This window comes from Artemia sp. Qi Xiang Cuo, chromosome 9, assembly GCF_049724085.1.
Source record: "Artemia sp. Qi Xiang Cuo chromosome 9, ASM4972408v1, whole genome shotgun sequence".
Lineage (NCBI taxonomy): Eukaryota > Metazoa > Arthropoda > Branchiopoda > Anostraca > Artemiidae > Artemia > Artemia sp. Qi Xiang Cuo.
The window spans coordinates 27188348-27200519 of record NC_142802.1 but is presented as its reverse complement, the minus strand read 5'-3'; the positions used below and the strand labels follow the sequence as shown (position 1 = coordinate 27200519).

General features: G+C 37.1%; 1 protein-coding gene and 1 pseudogene across 3 annotated transcripts in view; both read left to right on the top strand.

The window, feature by feature from the left end:
- LOC148948510 (solute carrier organic anion transporter family member 4A1-like) overlaps positions 1–12172 on the top strand; it is a 126614-nt gene that overhangs the window by 57946 nt on the left and 56496 nt on the right. The gene's annotated exons all lie outside the window — the stretch shown is intronic.
- LOC148948511 (heat shock cognate 71 kDa protein-like) lies at positions 892–10713 on the top strand (annotated as a pseudogene).

The window sequence follows — 12172 nt, the reverse complement described above, 5'->3', positions numbered from 1 at the left end:
AACTCTAATAATAATTTTCAGTTCGACATCATAAAACCAAATTTACTGTGGCCCGTAAAAAAGCAAAAATCGGAAATTGGTTAGAACTAACATAAAGAGAGAAAAAACCATAGAAAACGCAAGAATACTACAGCAGCTTCATCGATTTTTTCATTTTCTTAATTGTAACAGTAAATCTAATTTCTACCTTTTCGACAGTTTATTTTATAAGTTTTTTTGTGATTTCAAATATGACTTTTGATTAGATAATAAAAAAAGAATGGCATTTTGAGTACTGTATGCATGTTTATGCGTTTCCACTTGTAATAATTGAAGTGACATTTTAATGGGTATTATGTCTGTTAAATAGCACTATACAGTTTCTCTTCCTTTACCTTTGTTTCGCTGTCCACTATATACTAGAATTTCCAGTTGTTGTTTTTTAGCTGTAAATGCTAGCAATAGATTAAGGACTAACTGCTTCTTATACATTTTAGTTTTTTAATTTTTTTCTTTATTAATTGAATTGAAATAATATTGGGGCTAAAACACACATGTCAAATGTTAATATTTAAGATGCAAAGTTACAAGATACGAGGTTAATACAGAAATATATTGATGATTTTACGAAACATGCGTACAACATAAAAGATAATTGCTGTCCATGAGTGGTACTACGCCATCGAATTTTTCATTGCCATATAAATTTGTGGAAGAAATCCTAATCAACTTCACTAAATACAAATGTCATACCCACAGAAATATTATCACCTACTTTGAATTCAAATGCATAATTTTGTTAATACCATTAGCAATGCAAAGAGCCAGTGTTCAACTTCTAAACTCAGTCAAAGAGAGAGTGGTGCTATTTACCATTATATAACAAATTTTGACAAATTTAGAGAAATTAAAAAACGATCTGCAATGGGTACTGATTTAAGAACAACTTACTCCTGCGTCGGGGTATTCAAACATAGACAAGTTGAAATCATTACTAATGACCAAGGCAACCGAATCTCCTATTTTGCTTCTCCTATGTTGTGGGGCATTTACGGATCCAAAAACTAAAAATTGAAGATTGAGCCAAAAATCAAGGAGCCATAAACCCTCTAAACTCACTATTTGATGCTAAAAGACTAGTCGGCCAAAAATTTGAAGATTTTCCAGTTTAGTCAGATATGTAACACCATTCAAGGTCATCATTGATAATGGCAAGCCGAACATTCACGTCAAATTCCAACACGAAACGAGAGCTTTTTTCCCAGAGGAGATATTTTCAATTGTTGTCACTAAGATGAAGGAAACCAGCAAGGCTTCTCCTTGAAAAAATGTTACTAACGCTGTTGTTACTCTGCTTGCTTATTTCAAAGATTCTCAGAGGTACACTAAAAAGGATGCCGGTACCATTGCAGGACTGAATCTTCTGCGAACTATTAATGAATCAACGGCTGCTGCAATTGCCTATGCCTCAATCAAAACGATTGCAAAGAGAAGAATGTACCAATTTTAAGGCTTGGTGACGGTATTTTTGACGTGAGTATTCTTACAATCAAAGACATCATATTTCAAGTGACATATTTCATATGACATATCAAGTCGCACGGGATTCTGATCGATGGATAATTCTTCTGGGCTTGGTATGTTTTGAAGGGCGTCTTCGGACTAAAAAACCTCTTCCCAGCTAATTTACTTATATTCCTAGCTACTCCCCGTAGTTGCATAATATTTGTAGGTAGGAATATAGAATGAGTCGGAGGTAGTAGGCTTGAAATTGTCTGTGCAGGATTTCGACTCTTGTTGATAGAAGAGCATCGCCAAGTGCAGAAAACCATGTTTTGAACCAGATGGACCCAGGATTGTACAAAGCCTCCATTCATTGAGTTCCCAGGGACTTCTTGCTGTCCGGTTCTAAGCCGGCCTAAGCACTGCGGTGTAGACATGAGATGATATATGATCCCCGTCCTGCACTGGTATCCCAGATCATTGCTTTTCCTGAGGGCAAAATAATTTCAATGATTTAAAGAATATGAAAATTGGAACTTGGAATGTTACGACGTTAAAAAATGACCATCGTATCAACATTTTGACTGGCGAATTCCGACGATTCGAACAGGACTTGAGTTTCAGAAACACATATCCCAGGGGTAGGAAGCCTGAAATTAGGTGATATAGAATTTGTTTACTCAGGCAGGAAGGATGGGGTACATAGACAGGGAGTAGGGCTCATGATGAATAAGAAAGCTGCTAAGTCTTGCTTAGGCTGGAAAGGTATTCATGATAGAATACACATTGCTCATTTTATGACTAAAATGTTCAGGGTATCAGTTTATAGTAGTATATGCTCCTGTAGAACCGACTGACGGAGATGCTAGTGACTCAGAAGAAGTTTACTTACAGCTACAGGAGCACATAGACAGGGTCCCAAGCAGAAATATGATGCTTTTAGTAGGAGATTTGAACGCCCAGGTTGGTAGAAATAGGGATAGATGGTATCCTAGCCTTGGTAAATTTGGTGTAGGAGAATAAAACAGTAATGGATACAGACTTTTGAGATTTTGTAGGTATAACAATCTAGTTATAACCAACACGGTATTTGGCAATGGCTCATAAATTAACATGTTATTCACGTGATGGTAAGACAGCAAACCTTATTGATTATGTTATAGTAAACCGAAGACTGGCAGGATCAATATAGGATACTAGGGTATATAGGAGGGCTGTTATTGATGTTAAAAGTAAAGATCACAATCTGGTAGTGCCAAGGGTTAATTTAAAGCTCAAATTTCGGAAGGGTAACTACCTCCCGGGAGGCTATGATGTTGGTAGACTCCAGAATGAGAATTTGAGAAAAACTTTCCAGGAACAGATGAATACTAATCTTAAGGGCTTAAAATTTGATAATGTGGAAGATGGTTGGAATAATTTTAGAAAAAATATTTTGTGTTGTTGCTGAAGGTATCGTAGGGAAGAAAGCTATGACTGCAGATAAGAATATTAGTGAAAAAGATATTGTTTAATAAAAAATAGAAACGACTTGTACAAGAATTATCTGATTGATAGATCATATGAAAACAAAAGGAATGTAAAGAAAGTGGAAAAAGCATTTAAATATGAACTCAGGAGGTGTGAAGTGGAGGCCATGGATAAAATTGCCGAGGATCTGGAAGATGTAGCTAGACGGCATAATAGTAAAATATTGTACTGGCACGTTAACAAATTGAGAGGGAGTAGTCAATCCGGACTTGGCCCAGTTAAATATAGGAATGGGGCCACAACTAGCGATAAGGAAAGAATTAAAGAGAGATGGGCAGAACATTTTGAGAATTTGCTAAACCGAGATAGAGTTACAGAAAATATACAGAGGAAAATGAAAAAGTTTGTGATACTTCGGTTGTGAAGGAAGATTTGTTCTATGAGAAAGAATTAACGACAGTACTAAAAGGATTAAAAAATAATAAGGTTCCAGGTACTGATAGGGTAGTAATTGAGTTTCTTAAATATGGGGGCTCTGAGGTTAGAAATAAGTTACTGAAGATTATGAATATGATTTTTGAAAAAGGGGAAGTAGCAAATGATTTTAGGAAAACCTTAATTAAGCCACTTTATAAGAGAGGTGATAAAAGCGAGTGTGGTAATTATCGAGACATTAGTCTGGTCTCTGTAGGTAGCAAATTACTTAGTAATATGATACTTTTTAGACTGAGAGATGCCGTAGACAAAGTTCTAGAGAGAAGAACAGTGCGGTTTTAGAAAAGGTAGAAGATGCGTAGACAAAATTGTCACTCTTAGGTTAATAACTGAGAAGTGCATGAGTCGTCAAACACCTTTGTTCCTTAGTTTTATAGAGTATGAGCAAGCGTTCGATTCTGTTGATAGAAGACCTTTAGCAAAGGTTTCATCCTTGTATGGTATACAAGACAATACAGTAAAGTGATTAGTGCTATGTATGAGAATAACACTGCTGTGGTTAAGGTAGAAAATGAGTTTAGCAGCTGGTTTTGTATTAAATCAGGAGTTAAGCAGGGTTGTGTTTTATCTCCCTTTACATGGATTAATTAAAAAAAACTTTTTCCACAAAATAAGTTGTTCAAAGAAAAGTAAAGAACTCCATTAAACAAAAACTGAGCAAAAATAAAATAAAATAATCTACCAAGCGTGAAACCACCACAAATCAGCATTGACAAATAAATGAAACCCAAAACGAACAGAAATTACAATAATTAACCGAGTCAACCTCAAAACGAGCAGAAATTCACATAAGTTGGGCCCAAAACCCTTATGCCTTCCCAAGGCCAGAAAAAATTGCACTTTACTGAAAAAATATAAATGTTTTTAATCTTATAACTTTAATAAATCAAATAATATTAACATTTTGATTATTTAATGTTAATATCAATATTTTAAATGTCAGTTTAATATAGTATATGTATATTAAACTGACAATGCACATTCATTTGTATTTCTTTTTCAGTAAATTGATTTCATTTTTGCTCATTTTTGTTTAATGGAGTTCTTTACTTTTCCTTGAAAAACTTATTTTGTGGAAAAAGTTGATTTAATTAATTTCTGTTCGTCTTATATTGACATAGTCTTTTCAGGGAAAAAGAAAATAATGCTTCAAATCTTTTCTTTTTTAAGAATTTACGGTTTGCCCTGCTATTTGTATGCTGGAGAAAAATTTTCAGCAATTTTTAACAACATACACCCTTTTAAAAATCTGGACACAAATAGTAGTGTTTAATTTAGTTTCATACCTCCTCTAGTTGACCTGAAATAGAAAACTTGATACCATTGGCAAAAAATCTGTTTACTTTCTTTGATAGCTTGGATACACATAAGCAATTTTGATTTGGTTAAATTTTAAGAGCAGAAGTAGCCCCGAAAGTCTGAACATAATACCCTCAGTCGTTCTTGGGATACTGCTGAGATGCCTTATTGGGAATTAGCATTAACACAGTGCATTTTCATGTAAATCTTAAGGCAACATTTAGTCTTTAAACATAATAGGAAAATGGGAGGGGTGACGTGGGAGGGGGATTAGTTTCCCTCCAATCAATTTCGAGTATTAAAAAGGGCATCAGCCCTTTATATTTTCATTCGAATGAGCCCTTTTCGAAGTTCCCACGACAACTTCCTCGATACGAAGTGCCCTGGTCTAAACAATAACAAAAAAAAATAATACAGTATACCCACATCGATCTTTACTATAAAAATGTCAAGCCTTCCAATCGTTTTCGACAATTAAAAAGGGCACTAGGCCTTTCAATTTCCAATTGAATGAGCCATTTTTGAAACGAAAACGCTTTCTATAAACACCTTATATGCCCCCAGGGCATAAATTACAACCCTTACCCTAAGGGTTGTTAGGGTGGTTGTCATCATCTAAGACCTAATTTCTAGAACTTTCAACTACGTTAAACAAAATGGCTATTTCAAAATTTTGATTGGATGTGTTTGGGGAAATAGTGGGTGTGAGAGGGGTGTTAGTCGCTCTCCATTCACTTTCAACAATTAAAAATGGCACTAGCCCTTTCAATTTCTAATCAAATGAACACTTTTGAAGTTTCTACGACACCACTTTCAATAAAAATCTTATATGCCCCCAGGGCATAACTTGCAACCCTTGCCCTGAGGGCTGCGGGGGATGTCATTCTCAAAGACCGAATTTCAGAACTTTCTTCTACGTTGAACAAAATGGATATCTGAAAATTTTGATTGGATGTGTTTGGAGGAATAGTGGGCGTGAGAGGGGGGGTTAGTTACCCTCCAATCACTTTCTATAATTAAAAAGGGCACTAGCCCTCTCAATTTCCAATCGAATTAGCTCCTTTTGAAGTTTTACGACATCTCTATCTATAAAAACGTTATATGTCCTCAGGGCATAACTTACAACCTTTGCCCTTGGGGCTCTGGGGAGTTTGTCATCGTTAAATACATAATTTCCACAACTTTCAACTACGTTGAACAAAATGGCTATCTCTACACTTTGATTGAATGTTTTCGGGGAAATGGTGGGCGTGAGAGGGGGTTTAATTACTCTCCCCTCACTTTCGTCTATTAAAAAGGGCAATTTCAATTTCCAACCAAATGAGTCCTTTTTGAAATTTCTACAACAACTTTCTATATAAACTTTATATGCCACCAGGGCTTAACTTACAACCCTTGCAATAAGGGCTCTGAGGGGGTTATCACCCTAAAAGACATAATTTCAAGAACTTTCAACTACGTTGAACAAAATGGATATCTCAAAATTTTGATTGGATGTGTTTGGGAAAATGGTGGGTGTGAGAGGGGTGTTAGTCGCTCTCCAAACCCTTTAAGTTTTTACGACAATGCTTTCAATAAAAATCTTATATGCCCTAGGGCATAACTTACAACCCTTGTCCTGAGGGCTGTGGGGGGGGAGGGGTTGTCATCCTTAAAGACCTAATTTCCAAAACTTTCAACTACGTTGAACAAAATGGCTATCTAAAAAAATTTGATTGGATGTGTTTGGGGAAAAGGTGGGTGTGAGAGGGGGGTCAATTAGTCTCCACTCACTTCTGACTATTAAAAAGGGCAGTTTCAATTTCCAAACAAATGAGCCCTTTTTGAAATTTTTACAACAACTTCCTATATAAACCTTACATGCCCCCTGGGCATAACTTTAAACCCTTGGACTGAGGGTTCTGAGGGGGTTATCATCCTAAGAGACCTAATTTCCAGAACTTTCGGCTACGTTGAACAAAATGGATATCTCAAAATTTTGATTGGATGTGTTTGGGGAAATGGTGGGCGTGTAAGGGGTGTTAAGTTGCCTTCCAATTACTTTCGACTATTAAAAAGGGCACTAGCCATTTCAATTTGTAATCAAATGAGCCCTTGAGGGGGGTTAACCGTAAGAGGGGGGTTAGTTGCCATTCAATCACTTTCGACTATTAAAAGAGCACTAGATCTTTCAATTTTCAGTTGAATGAGCCCTTTTTGATGTTTTTACAACATCGCTTTCTATAAAAACCTTACATGCTTTCCAGGGCATAACTTACAACCCTGGCCCTGAGGGTTGTGAGCGGGGATGGGTTGTCATCCTTAAAGGCCTAATTTCCAAAACTTTCAACTACGTTTAATAAAATGGCTATTTAAAAAATTTAATTGGATGTGTTTGGGGAAAAGATGTGCGTGAGAGGGGGTTAGTTGACCTGAAATCACTTTTGACTATTAAAAGGGGTACTAGCCCATTGAATTTCCAATAGAATGAGTCGTTTTTCAAGTTTTTACGACAAAGATTTCAATAAAAACCTTATATGTTTCCAGGCCAAAACTTATAACCCAACTGAAGACTATGGGGGGAGTGTTCTGCTCAAAGATATAATTTCCTGAACTTTAAACTGCGTAGAACAAAATAGTTATCTTAAAATTTTGATTGGATATGTTGGGGGAAATGGTGGGCGTGGAAGGGGTGTTAGTTGCCTTCCAATCACTTTTGACTATTAAAAAGGGCACTATTTATTTCAATTTCTAATCGAATGATCCCTTTATAAGTTTCTACGACAATGAGTTCTATAAAAACCTTAAATACCCCCCAGGGCATAACTTACAACCCTTGCCCTGACGGCTGTGGGGGAGTGTCCTCCTCAAAACTTAATTTCTATCTGGAAATCAACAACGCTGAACAAAATGGCTATCTAAAAATTTTGATTGGATGTCTTTGGGGAAAAGGTGGGCGAGAGAGGGGGGCTAGTTGCCCTCAAATCAATTTCGATTATTAAAAAGGGCACTAGACCTATGAATTTCCAATCGAATGAACCCTTTTTCAAGTTTCGACGACAAAGATTTCAATGAAAACTTATATGCCCCCAGGGTATAACTTATAACCCTTGCCCTGAAAACTGTGGGGTGATTATCCTGCACAAAGCTATAATTTCCTGAACTTTAAACTGCATGTAACAAAATGGCTATCTTAAAATTTTTATTGGATATGTTTTGGAAGATGGTAGGCGCGAAAAGAGTGTTTGTTGCCTTCTAATCACTGTCGACTATTAAAAAAGGCACGAGCAATTTCAGTTTCCAATCAAATGAGCCCTTTTTTAAGTTTCTACGACAAAGCGTTCTATAAAAAACCTTATATGCCCTCAGGGCAAAACTTACAACCCTTGCCCTATGGGCTCTGAGGGGGTTGTCATCCTCAAAGACCTAATTTACAGAACTTAAAAAGCCGTTGAATCAAATGGCTATCTTAAAATTTTAATTGGATGTGTTTGGGGAAAAGATGGGCTTGAGAGGGGGGTTATTTGCCCTCCAATCACTTTTGACTATTAAAAAGGGCACTAGCCCCTTAAATTTCCAATCGAATGAGCCTTTTTGAAGTTTCTACGAAGACGCCTTCTATAAAAAACCTTATATGCCCCCAGGGCGTAACTTACAGCCCTTGTCCTGAAGGCTGTGGGGGAGTGTCCTCCTCAAAAAACATAAGTTCTATTTGGAAATTAACTACGCTGAACAATATGGCTATCTTAAAATTTTGATTGGATGTGTTTCGGGAAATGGTGTGTGTAAAAGGGGTGCTAGTTGCATTCCAATCACTTTCGACTATTAAAAAGGGCACAAGCCACTCCAATTTCCAATTGATTGAGCCCTTTTTGAAGTTTGTACGACAACTTCTTCGATACGAGGTGCCCTGCTCTAAAGGAAAAAAAAAAAAATAATACATTTTGCCAACATCGTTCTTATATGCCCCCAGGGCATAACTTAAAACCCTTGCCCTGAGGGTTGTGAGGGGGGTTTCCTCCTCAAAGAAATATTTCTATTTAGAAGTCAACTACGCTGAACAAAATGGTTATCTCAAAATTTTGATTGGATGTGAGTGGGGGAATGATGGGCGTGGGGGGGCTAGTTGCCCTTCAATCACTTTAGACTATTAAAAAGGGCACTAGCCACTCCAATTTCCAATCGAATGAGCCCCTTTTGAAGTTTCTACTACAACTCCTTCGATACAAAGTGCCCGGGTATGGAAAAAAAAATAATACATTGTGCCAGCGTCGTTCTTTACTTAGGCAGCGCTATTGCGCTGCGTATGATTATTTTGATGGATTTTGTATTAAGGAGCACAGGAAAGGCAATAGGACACCACGGAATAAAATGGGGAGGAAAAAGTCTCCTGGACTAAGATTATGCTGATGATTTAAGCATCCTAGAAGAAAGTTTGAGCAAAATGAATGAAATTTTAGAGGTTTTGTGATTTCAGGGTGCTAGAACAGGCTTAAATGCTAAAATTAATGTTAAGAAGACTAAGTCACTATGGTTAGGAATAAGTGAAGATGAATAAATGACGTTAGGTAATGAAAAGATTGATCAAGTGGGCAGTTTCACTTACCTTGGTAGCATTATTAGTAAGGATGGTGGGAGCAACGAAGATGTTAAAAGTAGAATTGCCAAGGCTCAGGATGTTTTTTCACAATTAAAAAAGTTTGGAAGAATAGGAAGATAAGTCTGCAAACCAGGATTAGAATATTGGAAGCTACAGTGATGACAGTAGTCAAATATGGCTCTGAAGCATGGACACTTCGAAAAGCGGATAAAGATTTGCTAGATGTTTTCCAGAGAAATTGTTTAAGGATTCTTCTGGGTACCCGGCTTCAGCCCTTATTTCAAACAACAGGCTGTACGAAAAATGGGGTTCAATACCGCTCTCTAGGGCTATAATAAAAGAAAGGTTGAGATGGCTAGGGCACATTTTGCGGATGAAGGATGACAGATTCCCGAAGATTGTTCTTTTTAGCCAACCGTTTAGGGCTAAACGGAAAGCAGGTCGTCCCCGTCTGGGGTGGGAGGACGCCAGAAAGAAAGATCAATATATGATGTCATAAAGATAAAACCTCATAAAGAAGGACGTCATGAAAAATAAAAGTCGTCCTCGTCTGTGTTAGGAGGGCACGACAAAAAAGATTTAAAGGAAATGGGAACTTCATGGGAGGGTGTAAAAAGGGAGGCTTTGAATAGATTGGGATGGAGGAGGAACGTGCGTAGCTGTGTTGCCTCAGGCGGCTCGCAAGACCGTTCTTGTGGGAGGTTTGGCGCGTATCACGCGAGTTCGAAAACTCATGCAAGATTTCTTTAACAGAAAAGAGCTCGATAGGTTGATTGACACAGATGAAACAGTAGCTTATGGGGCCACTATTCAAGCTACTATTCTTTGCGGTGGCAAGTCTGAAGCCATCCAGGACCTTATTTTTTTGGATGTGGCACCACTTTCTCTTGGTATAGAAACAGCTGGCGGTGCAGTATCTACTTTGATGAAAAGAAATACAACCATTCTGACAAAGCAAACTCAAAATTTCAGTTCTAATTCTGATATTCATCCAGGAGCCTTGATTCAGGCGTATGAAGGAGAAACGGCTATGGCAAAGGATAATCGTCTTCTCAGTAAATTCGAACTCAGTTGAATCCGATGGGCCCTTCGAGGAGTGCCAAAGATTGAAGTAACATTTGATGTCGATGCAAACGGTATTTAGATGTCACTGCTTTGAATAACTTCTCAGAAAAGATAATAAGTTCACTGTCACCAATGACAAAGACCGTTTATCTAAGGAGGATATTGAACAAACGGTCATTGAGGCTGAGCGTTACCGCAGCGAAGATGAGAACCAACGGGAGCAAACATCAGCCAAGAATGCTCTCGATTCATGTTTCTTTAATATAAACAGAATGTGGAAGATAAGGAAATCAGGATGGGTGAACATGGTCACAAGACAGTGATGGAAATATGAATAATGGAAATAGAAAAATAAAATTCATAATGGAGCAACTACAGCAGATGGTATACCCAGTTGAATGCTTCGCAGAACCTTGGAACCAGGTGGACCAGCAATTGTAGAAGTCGATTAAACGGTGACTTCTCTTAAAAACTTGCTGGGTTTATTTGTGCCACAAATGGTTAATGAAACAGTTCACATAAATATAATAATAAAGGTGGGATTTTCAACTTAATGAAGATAAAGTAATTGTATAAATTTAAAATACATAAAGTTTTTCCGCTTTAACTTTTTTTTTTAGTTTCTTTTTCTTTTAGGTCATTAACGAGGGATAACACTCTTTACCAAACTGCTCATGAACAGTTTAATACGAAAATGTAAAACGAAAGGAACTAAATATTTCCTGAAGATATTATTACACCAAAGCTAAACTGGGTGATATACTGAGGAAAACCACATCACATAGAGTTGTCTCATTCCAATAGAGATACATTTAATCTCAGACCAAGAATCTTCTATCAACTGGACTCCGTTCGTCAGTAAAGCTTTCACTCTTTGAACCTAAAATTACATTTTAATTAAGATTAAAAAGGGTCTTAAAGTTTTTCTTTTAAAGCTTTTCTGACAAAGAACCAAAATATTGGATTGAAAGTTAGGCTTTAAGATAAATTCCTAAAATAAACGTAATTGCAAAATTCTCATAGTTTATTAAAAGTCTTCAAAAATCTTAACACAAAAATGTTCGATGTTCCACTGTCTTAAAGGTGGGACGAACTGGATTATAATTTTAGCAGAAAATGTAGCTCCATGACTATAGTTTTGGCAGTGTTGATCTTAATGGCCAAAAGATGAGAGAAAAAAACTATTTCGTTTAGCATTGCTCGGAGAGTTGTTGGATCAGCGACACCGTCAAAACTCAAGAGTGCTCGTTCTAGCGTTCAGTCTTTATAGTGTTTAAAAAAGAGGGAGGGGGCAATATGCTCCCCTGTTTTGCGCCTCTTTATATATTAAAAGTGCACAGTTTCTTCACATAGCCATCTGATAGTCGATTTGCAATGTTCATAGAAGGCACACGGCAGTTCTATGAATTTAATCGGCATACAATCTACTGCCTTTTGCAAAATGTTTTTGAAGGCTATGGAGTCAAAAGTAGCCACAAAATCTGGAAACATGTTAATTATGGGGAGGTTGTAGCGTTCAAACTATCGGAGCATAAGATGAAGAGTCAAGATCTAGCTATTGAACCCTCTCGCTTTTCTAAACCCGCACCTATTTTCAAGTTTTAACCCATCCTTTTCCGCCTCGAATACATTGGTTGCTATATCTATGAGGAATATCCTTTGGCGGTTGTGGCTATCATTTGGCCCAGTTTTTGAATATTGGGATTATTATGGATACCTTTCAATCAGCAATGGAGGTCTCCTTTTCCCATGTAGACTGAATAAGGGTTCTAACTTCTCCGT